Genomic DNA, 12,794 nt, shown 5'->3' with positions numbered 1-12,794 from the left:
CCTTCGTCGGAACGCCGGGTTTCCGGGTGATTCCACGTTAGACCCGGACGTCAGTCCGACGTGGCAAACGCGCCCGGGTGCCCCATATCCGCCTATATTTGGGCTAGATATGAGGGATGCCATCAGCCCTAGCGTTTGATGCCCGTTTAAGGCCCCGTCTAGATCGAAATTTCATGACCGGTTAGTGACCGGGTGGCTCGTCCGGGGATTTGAGGCCTTAATAGGGGTTGATGTTCCTACAAAAGAACCCTGACAAGAACGAGCATACCCTCTAAGGCTCGTTCGAGCGAACGGCGTCACTAGATAGTGTTCCCTCAAAAAGGAAACACCCCACAGAAACGTTTAAGAATTTCCATGCTATAATAAATAGATTTGTCATGCTATAGCAGAGAGATTTGTCATGCTAAGAAACAATTGTGATGATAGATACAACAAAGAAAATTACCATGCATAAAAAATGTCAAGGATTTTGTCATGCTAAAGCAGAGAGAATTGACATGCGTTCCAGAGATTCGTCATGTTGCGTTGTAGAGGAAGGATTGTCAGGCTAACATGAGGAAGTTGCCCACATGTTTAGGAATTGCCATGCTAGGCAGAGCAGTTGTCGTGCATGCTTCTAGTAATGGATATGTTGTGGGTGCCATGCTACACACAGGTTTGCTCCCTCTGGAGGTGTATGGAAGCGAAAGATTGTGTCATTTCCTAGGAGGGTGTGTGGGAGCGAACAATGTGCCCATGAAAATTGTCTCGTGTCGACACTTTAAATTTGTGCATAAAATCGACGCACTAGAGAGTGTTCACTCGAAAAACACTCCTAAGGAACGTCAATTCTATAGTGTTTTCGTAAATTTATTTGGTAAGTCAATAAAATGTGGGACAATTAAGAGGATTTTCATGGAAAACTGGTGAAAAAAATAGAGATGGGAGAGGACAAATCAGAATAGAGAGAGATAGGGAGGATGTACATAAGGTTGGATGAAGGACGAGGTGGATGACAAAACCTTGTGTTCCTTTTAAATAGGAGAGAGGAGAGATTCCACTTGTGTGTACGACTATTGATCGCGGGGACAAGTGTCTGGATTACATGGAAGACACACCAAGCGTGATGGATTTTGACGAGCACCCCCGCTGCCCAACTCCCCCTCCCTCCCTCAGAATCCCATCAATTGTTATAGTACCCTCACTTATGTCCCTGATCACGACATGGACCAGGGAAGTCATGCATGGGTATTAGAGCCTTGTAAGTTTGTGTTGAGAATATATGGACGCAGATTGTTCATGCATCTACTACCTAGGGTTTCGTCTTGTGTTTAGTTAGGGGGTCGTCATAAGTGGGCTTTTTGGTGCATTTGCTATGGTCAAACTATGCGATTAAATTGATTCATGTGCTTCAGCATTGTCAAGTTGTGCGTGCAAATCATGTATTCTGAGGGTTCCATGTAGTTGGTTTTGGTCGCGCTAGGGATTTGGTAGGGGTTTTGGATAGGTTTTTCGGTAAAAAGGTGGTCAATTTGATACATATAAGATATAGGTTATGTTTATTAGGTGATGCAACGAATACTTCTCTATTCAGTCAAAATCCTGGTGGATTTTTTGTTCGAACTAGCTATAATATGGCATATTCTGATGAGATAATCTAGTTTGTTTACCATGTCAAGGATTATTTCTCACCAAGTGTAGTGAACAATTTGGTAGAGGGGATTGTTTATGAGAAAGCACGAAGAATCAAAGTGCACGAGCATTTGTCTCGCTTAATCATCAAGGAAAGTGTAATCATGCTATTAATCATATTTTGATGTTGATAACATTATACATATAGGGGACTAATTACATTTGGTAAGTGCATACACAGGTTTAGTCCCCGTGAAAATTATGTGTGTGAATCACACCCCCCCCCCCAAATGGATACGACTCAAGGATGGTGCAATAACGACATGAAGTGAAGCTTTTTGTTTATATCTTGAGTTATAGGTATCCCGTGCTATTAAGAGGAGATCAAATGGATTCATGATGGATTTAGTCAAGCCAATATCACCTAAACACTATTCCACTCAAATCATACACAAAAAGTCCAAAGCCATATACCCCATCTAGTCCTATGCGTACTTCGTTTAGTCAAAAACACCCAAGTTCGTTGTATGGTCAGACGGTCTAGCATCAATGCAGACTGTCGACCGATGCTAGGAGTGTCTAGCATCCTTGTGGGACTGTCCAAATCTATAGACAAAATACATCAATAGCCTAAATGGCTAAGCTGGACATTAGGCCGGACAATTATCCAAAGAGTGTTTTCGTCCGGGCTTATAGTCGGACTGTTTGGGTCGCTACCCAGACTGTCCGGCTTGCTAGAAAACGTCTGGCTTACCACTCTAAAGACATTAGTACCCAAAACCCCAAAATGGACATTGGTCGGGACATTTATCCAGGGTACGTTTTCGTCCAGGCTTATTGTCGGGTCTATGTTGCTGCCTGGACGTCTAGCATATTGCCGAAATTTCCATGCTGCTTTCTGGACGTCCAACCAATACATTTTCTTCCCCTATTATTCAACCTTCTTTGTGCATTACTAGAGTGCCCGGGTAGTCAGGTTTACTAGCCGGACTGTCCATCCTGTGGAGAAAACTTTCCAAGTGGCTAGTTCTTGGGGAGCTATATGTACTCCTCCAACACTATGTGGAGGGGTTGACCAACACGGAATTGCATTCGTTGTGATATCTCAAGAAGAATACGGTGAGCCTTCGTGGTGTTGGTGTGTCTTTGTGGTAACACCCATCCCTTCAACGGTGATTAGTCTCAAGTAAGTGAATATCGTGATACATCATCGTCTTTGTGTCACCTGTCATCCCTAACCCTAGCTCCCTACTTGTGGTTTATTTTGGTAACTTGATCATGCACTTACTATATCATATTGTGTTGCTTATTTGTACCATCACTGTGACCACTTCACTACACTTGTTATCTCACCTAGCAATTCTTTAGGCTCACCTTTATATTTGCATTTGTCTAGACTTGCTGATGATCAATTAAAATTTGCAATTGACCCTATTCGCCCCTCTCTAGGTCCATCTCGATCCTTTCAGTTGGTAGCAGAGCCTCACGCTCTATATTGTGGTTTAACCACCCTAGAGCGAGATGTCCAAAGACGAGGAGGAGTTTCTACCTAACCCCATGGAGCTAGGTGATCCAGAGGTGGATGCCTCATCAAAAGATGAGAAGCTCTATAGCTTCACGGATTTAGTTAAATTGCTAGTCCAACAAACAATCAACATTCAAGTGATAGTTGATAAAGGGATGGTGGAGAGTGGCATTAGGAGACCTTGGTGGTGCCTCTACCATTAATACAATGGCGGTTGCACCATCGGTGGCCATGCCCCATGCCCCTCCTTACGTCACCCTTCCTTTGGGGAGAAATTCCACTAAGTATGCTTGGAACCACCCAGCACCACCACCTAGAGAACCCAAATTTAAATTTAAAGGCACCCCTTCTTTATAATACAAAGGGGAAGTTCTTGATGTGGAAAGTTGAGATTCATGATCATATGAAGAGTTCCTCCAATGATATGTGGGAGATTGTGGCAAGTGGCTTCAATCCCGTCAACCCTAGTGATCTAACTCCGCAAAAAGCCTATGATAAATAGCCTAATGTTTCCACATGTATGATGATAAGGAACGGCTTGTGTGTAAGTGAGAGGCAACGATACCTCCATGTTAACTCTGCCAAACAACTATGGGATACTCTTGTGTTGACAAAAAAAATGGTACCTTAATTCTTCAACAATCAATATAAGAAATGGCCAAGTTGTGTTGGGAAAGAGTGAGACACCTCAATAGCTTCATGAGTGTCTCAAGGCTCTCGCTACAGAAATCTTGATCTTTGAGTGTGACAAGGCCGATGATGGATTCACCATGACTGATCGCCTCCTTGCTGGTAAGATGCTAACTGCTCTTTTTGTCTCACTCTGAGTACATGGTTTGGATCATAAGGCATGAGCATGTTTTTTCAAAGATGACTTCCGATGATGTCGTTGCTACCTTCTTGCAACAGGAGTTCATGGTTTGGCCCGCCCATTCTTGCAACTCTTGATGGGAGGCTGCCCTCTGTCTTGCGTGAAGCGAGACATAGTCGGGCCCCTCCTATTTATCGTAGGAGCTATATCTCGCTTATAGCAAGATGGTAGCTCCCCCGCTTGAAGCGTGGCGCAAACGGGCCAACCCATCACTATAGCAGTGCTTTTTTCTAGTTTTTTCATTGTTCGGGCCAGTTTTTCTGTGTTGGTTTTTTGACCGGTTTTCTCTGTTTGGAGTCAGTTCTTTTCATGACTTTTTTTCTTATGTTTTTCTTTTCTTTTTTTTGTTTCTTCGCCGGTTTTATTTTTCTTTGTCATTGTAATTTTTTCACTTGTTTGTTTTGGTTTCTTCTTTTTTATATGTTGATTTTCTTTGTTTCTTTCTCGGTTTGTTCGTTTTCTTCGCTTTTATTTTTGTTTCTTTGTCGGTTTTCACTATTTTTATTTCTTTTCTTGCTTTTTTCTTTGGTTTTCTTTATTTCTTCCCCGGTTTTGTACATTTTTTCTTAAATACAAGTTTTGAACATTTTTTTGAATACATGGTCAACATTCATCAAATAAATGGTGAACGTTTTTTAACGGAAATAATCATTTTTTCACACACAATCTACATTTTCTGTATACATCAGGAACATTCCTAAATACAAGTTTAACATTTTGTAAATACAAAATTGTCTTCTTTAGATACTTTTTGATATCTACTTTTATTCAATGTACATGGACATTTTTCTTATAAATCAGAAATATTTGTTTATTCATGTTTAATATTTTTTAGATACATGAGCAACATTTTTTCATACACATCGTATCTTTTTTATGCATTTTTCATATAAACGAGAAACATTTTTGTATAAAGATCTAACATTTTTCAAATGCTTGATTAACAAATTTATAAACATGATCAACATTTTTTTCATGCCCATTGTAAATGTGTTTTATTCATTTTTCATATAGATGAGGAATGTTTTTTTCTCTACGAATTAACATTTTTCCAATGGTTGACTAAATTTCCTTAATTAGTCGATTAACAATTTTCGAATACTTAATTAGCATTTAAATACATGATCAACTTTTTTTTGACACACATTGTATACATTTTTCATATACATTGGAAACATTTTCCCTATACAGATTTAAGAATTTTTGAATGCTTGAATATTTTTTAAAATGTTTATGTAATTTATTTTTGGTAATATAGTATATATTTAGAATATTTAGAAGTATAAACAAGATAAAAATTATTAAAGCATAAAACAAAAACGAAAAGTAAACAAAGCCAGGAAACCCCCCCAGGAAAAACGAGGCTGTGCCTGCCTCGTGCATCGGCTGGCCTATCTTGCGTTGGCATCAGGCCAGGCTGCCCTAGGTTTTGCTTTAGGCGAGACATAAGCTCACCTCTATTTAGGGCGATTCCTACCTGCATATGGCCCAACCTGGCCCGCGCGGGAAGAAAGTGGCCCGTTTGATTGCCTGCGTTTACTGTGCGGCCCGCATGGCACGAACTTTAAAGCACCTCTAGGCCAGGCCCAGGGGAAACGCCCGAATCGACAGTAGCTCGCGAGCCTGGCTCGGGCGACTTAGGGGAGGGCGATGCACTTCTCTTCACGTGAGACCAGGGAGATGGCGCGAGCTCACCCGCGTCACTGAAAAATCGGCGGGAGGATTTCAGCTCACCTCCCCCGAGTCCGCCCCTATTTAGCCCCCTCCCTTATCGCCCCAACTGAAGGAAATATGCCCTAGAGGCAATAATAAATTTGTTATTTTATATTTCCTTATATCATGATAAATGTTTATTATTCATGCTAGAATTGTATTAACCGGAAACTTGATACATGTGTGGATACATAGACAAAACACCGTGTCCCTAGTATGCCTCTACTTGACTAGCTCGTTGATCAAAGATGGTTAAGTTTCCTAGCCATGGACATGTGTTGTCATTTGCTGAACGGGATCACATCATTAGGAGAATGATGTGATGGAAAAGACCCATCCGTTAGCTTAGCATAATGATCATTAAATTTTATTGCTATTGCTTTCTTCATGACTTATACATATTCCTCTGACTATGAGATTATGCAACTCCCGAATACCGGAGGAACACCTTCTGTGCTATCAAACATCATAACGTAACTGGGTGATTATAAAGATGCTCTACAGGTGTCTCCGAATGTGTTTGTTGGGTTGGCATAGATCGAGATTAAGATTTGCCACTCCGTGTATCGGAGAGGTATCTCTGGGCCCTCTCGGTAATGCTCATCACTATAAGCCTTGCAAGCAATGTGAGGAATGAGTTAGTTACAGGATGATGCATTACAGAACGAGTAAAGAGACTTGCCAGCAACGAGATTGAACTAGGTATGATGATACCTACGATCGAATCTCGGGCAAGTAACATACCGATGACAAAGGGAATAACGTATATTGTTATGCGGTTTGACCAATAAAGATCTTCGTAGAATATGTAGGAACCAATATGAGTATCCAGGTTCTGCTATTGGTTATTGACCGAAGATATGTCTCGTAAATATCTACATAGTTCTCGAACCCGTAGGGTCCGCACGCTTAACGTTCGATGACGATTTGTATTATGAGTTATGTGTTTTGGTGACCGAAGTTTGTTTTGAGTCCCGGATGAGATCAGGACATAATGAGGTGTATCAAAATGGTCGAGAGGTAAAGATTCATATATTGGAAGGTAGTATTCGGACATTGGAATGGTTTCGAGTGATTCGGGTATTTTACCGGAGTACCGAGGGGTTACCGGAACCCCCCGGGGAAGTGTTGGGCCAACATGGGCCTAAGGGAGAGAGTGGGAAGCTCGCGGGGGTGGCGCGCGCCCCCTCCCAAGGAGTCCGAATAGGACAAGGAGGAGGGGGGCGGCCCCCTTCCCTTTCCCTCTCCCTCTCCTTCCTTTTCCCTCCGTTGGAAGAAAGGAAAAGGGGGGGGATCCTACTAGGAGTGGAGTCCTAGTAGGACTCCCCCCCATGGCGCGCCCCTCCTGGCCGCCGGCCTCCTCCTCCCCTCCTTTATATACGGGGGCAGGGGGCACCCCAAAGCACATCAGTTGTTCTCTTAGCCGTGTGCGGTGCCCCCTCCACAGTTTACTACTCTAGTCGTAGCGTCGTAGTGCTTAGGCGAAGCCCTGCGTGGATGACATCATCGCCGTTGCCACGCCGTCGTGATGACAGAACTCTCCCTCGACCCTCTACTATATTAAGAGTTTGAGGGACGTCATCGAGCTGAACGTGTGCTAAACACGGAGGTGCCGTACATTCGGTACTTGGATCGGTTGGATCATGAAGACGTTCGACTACATCAACCGTGTTAACCTAACGCTTCCGCTTTCGGTCTACGAGGGTATGTGGACACACTCTCCCCTCACGTTGCTATGCATCTCCTAGATAGATCTTCCGTGATCGTAGGATTTTTTTTTGAAATTGCATGCTACGTTCCCCAACAGTGGCATCTGAGCCAGGTCTATGCGAAGATGATATGCACGAGTAGAACACAATGAGGTGTGGGCAATAATCATACTGCTTACCACCAACGTCTTATTTTGATTCGGCGGTGTTGGATGAAGTGGCCCGGCCCAACATTACATGACCACGTTCATGAGACCGGTTCTACCAACATGCTTCGCACACAGGTGGCTGGCGGGTGTATGTTTCTCCAACTTTAGTTGAATTGAATTTGACTACAGCCGGTCCTTGTTGAAGGTTAAAACGACACACCTGACGAAAAATCATTGTGGTTTCAATGCGTAGGTAAGAACGGTTCTTGCTAGAAGCCCGTAGCAGCCACGTAAAACTTGCAACAACAAAGTAGAGGACGTCTAACTTGTTTTTGCAGGGCATGTTGTGATGTGATATGGTCAAAACGTGATGAGATATAAATTATTGTATGAGATGATCATGTTTTGTAAATGTTATCGGCAACTGGCAGGAGCCTTATGGTTGTCGCTTTATTGTATGAAATGCAATCGCCATGTAATTGCTTTACTTTATCACTAAGAGGTAGCGATAGTCGTGGAAGCAATGGTTGCGAGACCACAACGACGCTACGATGGAGATCAAGGTGTCAAGCCGGTGATGATGGAGATCATGACGGTGCTTTGGAGATGGAGATCAAAGGCACAAGATGATGATGGCCATATCATGTCACATATTTTGATTGCATGTGATGTTTATCCTTTATGCATCTTATTTTGCTTAGTACGGCGGTAGCAATATAAGATGACCCCTCACTAAATTTCAAGGTATAAGTGTTCTCCCTGAGTATGCACCGTTGCTACAGTTCATCGTGCCGAGACACCCGGTGATGATCGGGTGTGATAAGCTCTACGTTCACATACAACGGGTGCAAGCCAGTTTTGCACGTGCAGAATACTCGGGTTAAACTTGAAAAGCCTAGCATATGCAGATATGGCCTCGGAACACTGGGACCGAAAGGTCGAACATGAATCATATAGTAGATATGATCAACATAGTGATGTTCACCATTGAAAACTACTCCATCTCACGTGATGATCGGACATGGTTTAGTTGATATGGATCACGTGATCATTTAGATAACTAGAGGGATGTCTATCTAAGTGGGAGTTCTTAAATGTTGTTGTAGATCAATGGTCCATGCTACCGTTCCCTAGAATTTTAATGCGTTCCTAGAGAAAGCTAAGTTGAAAGATGATGGTAGCAAGTACACAGACTGGGTCCGTAACTTGAGGATTATCCTTATTGCTGCACAGAAGAATTACGTCCTGGAAGCACCGCTAGGTGCAAGACCCGCTGTAGGAGCAACTCTGGACGTTATGAACGTCTGGCAAAGCAAAGCTGATGACTACTCGATAGTTCAGTGTGCCATGCTTTACGGCTTAGAATCAGGACTTCAAAGACGTTTTGAACACCATGGATCATATGAGATGTTCCAGGAGTTGAAGTTAATTAATATTTCAAGCAAATGCCCGAGTTGAGAGATATGAAGTCTCCAACAAGTTCTATAGTTGCAAGATGGAGGAGAATGGTTCTGTCAGTGAACACATACCCAGAATGTCTGGGTACCATAGCCACTTGACTTAGTTGAGAGTTAATCTTCCTGATGATAGCATCATTGACAGAGTTCTTCAATCACTGCCACCAAGCTATAAAGGCTTTGTGATGAACTATAATATGCAAGGGATGGAAAAGACAATTCCCGAGCTGTCGTGGAATTGTCACGACAGATGTCCTAGCGAAAGGACTTAGTCATGGAGCCATCGCAACTAGGAAGCTTAAGGGGTTAATCGGGACAAAGGACATGAGGTTTATACTGGTTTGGCCCCCTACGGTGAAGGTAAAAGCCTACGGTCCAGTTTTGAGTGGGATTGATTATGTCTAGATAACCAGGGAGCAAATTGCTTGACCTAGCTCTCGAGTTGATGTTACCTGCCCTGAACCGCCACCGGGTCGTCCCTTTATATACAGAGGCCGACACCCAGCGGCTCTACAAAGTCCTGGCCAGCTTATAAACAGTATCCGGCTCAGTCTCTTAATATTTCTTGCCTTACAATACAAGTCACACATATATGGCGGTTTATCACTATGGGCCTTAAGTCGCCTCTAGGCTTTGGGCCCTTACTAAGCCGCCATCTTCAACCTTGGCCTTGGGCTTCAAGAATACTCATAGGTATAACCCGGCCCCTCCTGGGCGGGTCATACATAATAGTTATATCCCCAACATTAGGCCCCGGATTGATTTGAACTGGTTCATGTCAATCTTCAATACTTAAGAAAAATCTTTTGCTCCTTGGTATGAAGCTTTTTGTAACCCACCATGACGCCATCCTTTGAATTTGTGATAACCCGCCATGATGTCACCTGTCATAAATACGCGATTCGTCCAATGTATCTCAACGGATCTTTGTCTTAATGACCATCCGAAAATTGAGGCGTCCTTATAGTTGGATAACTATGTTTTTTGGTCTCCTCGTTTTTCGCGCCCACTTAACAATCCCTTCCTTATAAATAGACCCGACTAGGTCTCTTCTCATTCTCCCCGTTCCGCATCTTCTTCCTCTCGCCCCCATCTATTACTGGAGCTCCACTGCCGTCTCCACAGCGCACCTCGTCCCCGCCAAGCTTGGCCGCTGCATCGACCTAACGTTGACCAGAGAACGGCAGCACTCCTCCTCCGCAGATCCTCCGCAGTAAGTACTTCCCCTTTCCGCACCATAGATCTACACTAGGGCTAGTGTGTTCCTCTGTACTGGGCACAGTTCATCCAAGTTCTTGTGTTCTTCTTGCCATGGCTTCTTTCGATCCAAAAAGCCCCATAGATCTTATGCGGTGTGTGTTCCGCATCCATTTTGGTTATCAGTAGATCTCCTTTCCATGTAAGAAAACCCCATTATAGCACATGAACTCCTCTGCGCCCTGTTTTTAGGTCTAGTAATTTTTCTTTTCTGAACCTTTGTTTGATCCAAAATAACAGCTGCAAATTGTGAAACCTGTTTGTAGAACACTTAGGCAAAATCCACACTTTGTTAGATTTACCTAGTCATGGCGAATCTGATCGCCGGCTTAAAGGAAGCAATGCTCAATTAATAATCTGAACCACCCCTTGTTGGTTTAAATGGTGCTGACGGCTTATAGAGCCCATGGCGGCTTAACTAACCAGGACATAATTATCCTTATACCATTAGGCCCCTTCATAAGCCTCCATTTTGAATATGCATAGTAATACTTTTGTCCTGCCCGGCTTAAATTGGAACTGGCACTTTTACTTTGACTCAGGCTTTCAATCAGAATGGCACCCAAGGCACCTACCTCCTGCAACTGGGTTAAATCCATTGTCACTGACAGCACTTTATATGACTTTGTGAAGACCGGCTATCTGCCGGAAAAAGAAGTCATGCCTTATCGTGCTCCTAACCCGGATGAAGAATTTCCTCAACCCAAAGACGGAGAGGTCATTGTCTTCACAGATCATATGAACCGGGGATTTACTCCTCCTGGCTCAAAATTCTTCAGAGATGTGCTGAACTTCTTTGACTTTCACCCACAAGACATCGGACCCAATTCCGTGTCTAATATCTGCAACTTCCAAGTGTTTAGCGAAGTTTACCTTGGTGAAGAACCCAATTTACTGCTTTCCAGAGAATTGTTCTACTTGAACCGCCAGACGGAATGCGCCAGCGGCCAGAGCTTGGAACTTGGCGGAGTTTCGATTCAGCACCGCAGGGATGTGATCTTTCCCTATGCTAACCCGCCAAGCCACCCCAAAGATTGGAATATGACATGGTTCTACTGCAAGGATACCTCTCCGGCTGATGAGAATCCTCTGCCCGGCTTTTGTGCCCTTTTGTCTTGAGACCAACCATCCTCTGCCTGACAAGATTACCGCCACAGAGCGTAAATCACTTGCTCCTACTTTGGCACAGATCAAGGCTCTGCTGGGGAATGGGTTGACTGGTATTGACCTGGTCCGGGTTTGGCTCGCCTGGCGAGTTATTCCGTTGAGCCGCCGCACTGGCTTGATGTGCGAATACACTGGCGCCAAAAAGGATCCTCTGCGTCTGATACGTCTCCAACGTATCTACTTTTCCAAACACTTTTGCCCTTGTTTTGGACTCTAACTTACATGATTTGAATGAAACTAACCCGTACTGACGTTGTTTTTAGCAGAACTGCCATGATGTTGTTTTATGTGTAGAAAAGAGAAGTCCTCGGAATGTCCTGAAAATCCACGGAGGCACTTTTTGGAATTAATAATAATTTCTAGGCGAAAGAAATACACCAGGGGGCCCACGGCCTGTCCACGAGACAGGGGGGCGCGCCCTTCTATCTCATGGCCCCCCTGGACCTCTACCGACCTCAACTCCAACTCCATATATTCACGTTCGGGGAGAAAAAAATCAGAGAGAAAGTTTCATCGCGTTTTACGACACGGAGCCGCCGCCAAGCCCTAATCTCTCTCGAGAGGGCTGATCTGGAGTCCGTTCGGGGCTCCGGAGAGGGGGATTCATTGCCGTCATCATCATCAACCATCCTCCATCACCAATTTCATGATGCTCACCGCCGTGCGTGAGTAATTACATCGTAGGCTTGCTGGACGATGATGGGTTGGATGAGATTTACCATGTAATCAAGTTAGTTTTGTTAGGGTTTGATCCCTAGTATCCACTATGTTCTGAGATTGATGTTGCTATGACTTTGCTATGCTTAATGCTTGTCACTAGGGCCTGAGTGCCATGATTTCAGATCTGAACCTATTATGTTTTCTTGAATATATGTGTGTTCTTGATCCTATCTTGCAAGTCTATAGTCACCTATTATGTGTTATGATCCGACAACCCCGAAGTGACAATAATCGGGATACTTCTCAGTGATGACCATAGTTTGAGGAGTTCATGTATTCACTATGTGCTAATGCTTTGTTCCGGTTCTCTATTAAAAGGAGGCCTTAATATCCCTTAGTTTCCACTAGGACCCCGCTGTCACGGGAGGGTAGGACAAAAGATATCATACAAGTTCTTTTCCATAAGAACGTATGACTATTTACAGAATACATGCCTACATTACATTGATGAACTGGAGCTAGTTCTGTGTCACCCTATGTTGTAACTATTACATGAGGAATCGCATCCGGCATAATTATCCATCGCTGATCCATTGCCTACGAGCTTTTCATATATTGTTCTTCGCTTATTTACTTTTCCGTTGCTACTGTTACAACTACTACAAAAACCCCAAA

Source organism: Triticum dicoccoides, chromosome 3B (assembly GCF_002162155.2).
Source record: "Triticum dicoccoides isolate Atlit2015 ecotype Zavitan chromosome 3B, WEW_v2.0, whole genome shotgun sequence".
NCBI classification, from domain to species: Eukaryota; Viridiplantae; Streptophyta; class Magnoliopsida; order Poales; family Poaceae; genus Triticum; species Triticum dicoccoides.
This window is presented reverse-complemented; position numbering follows the sequence as displayed.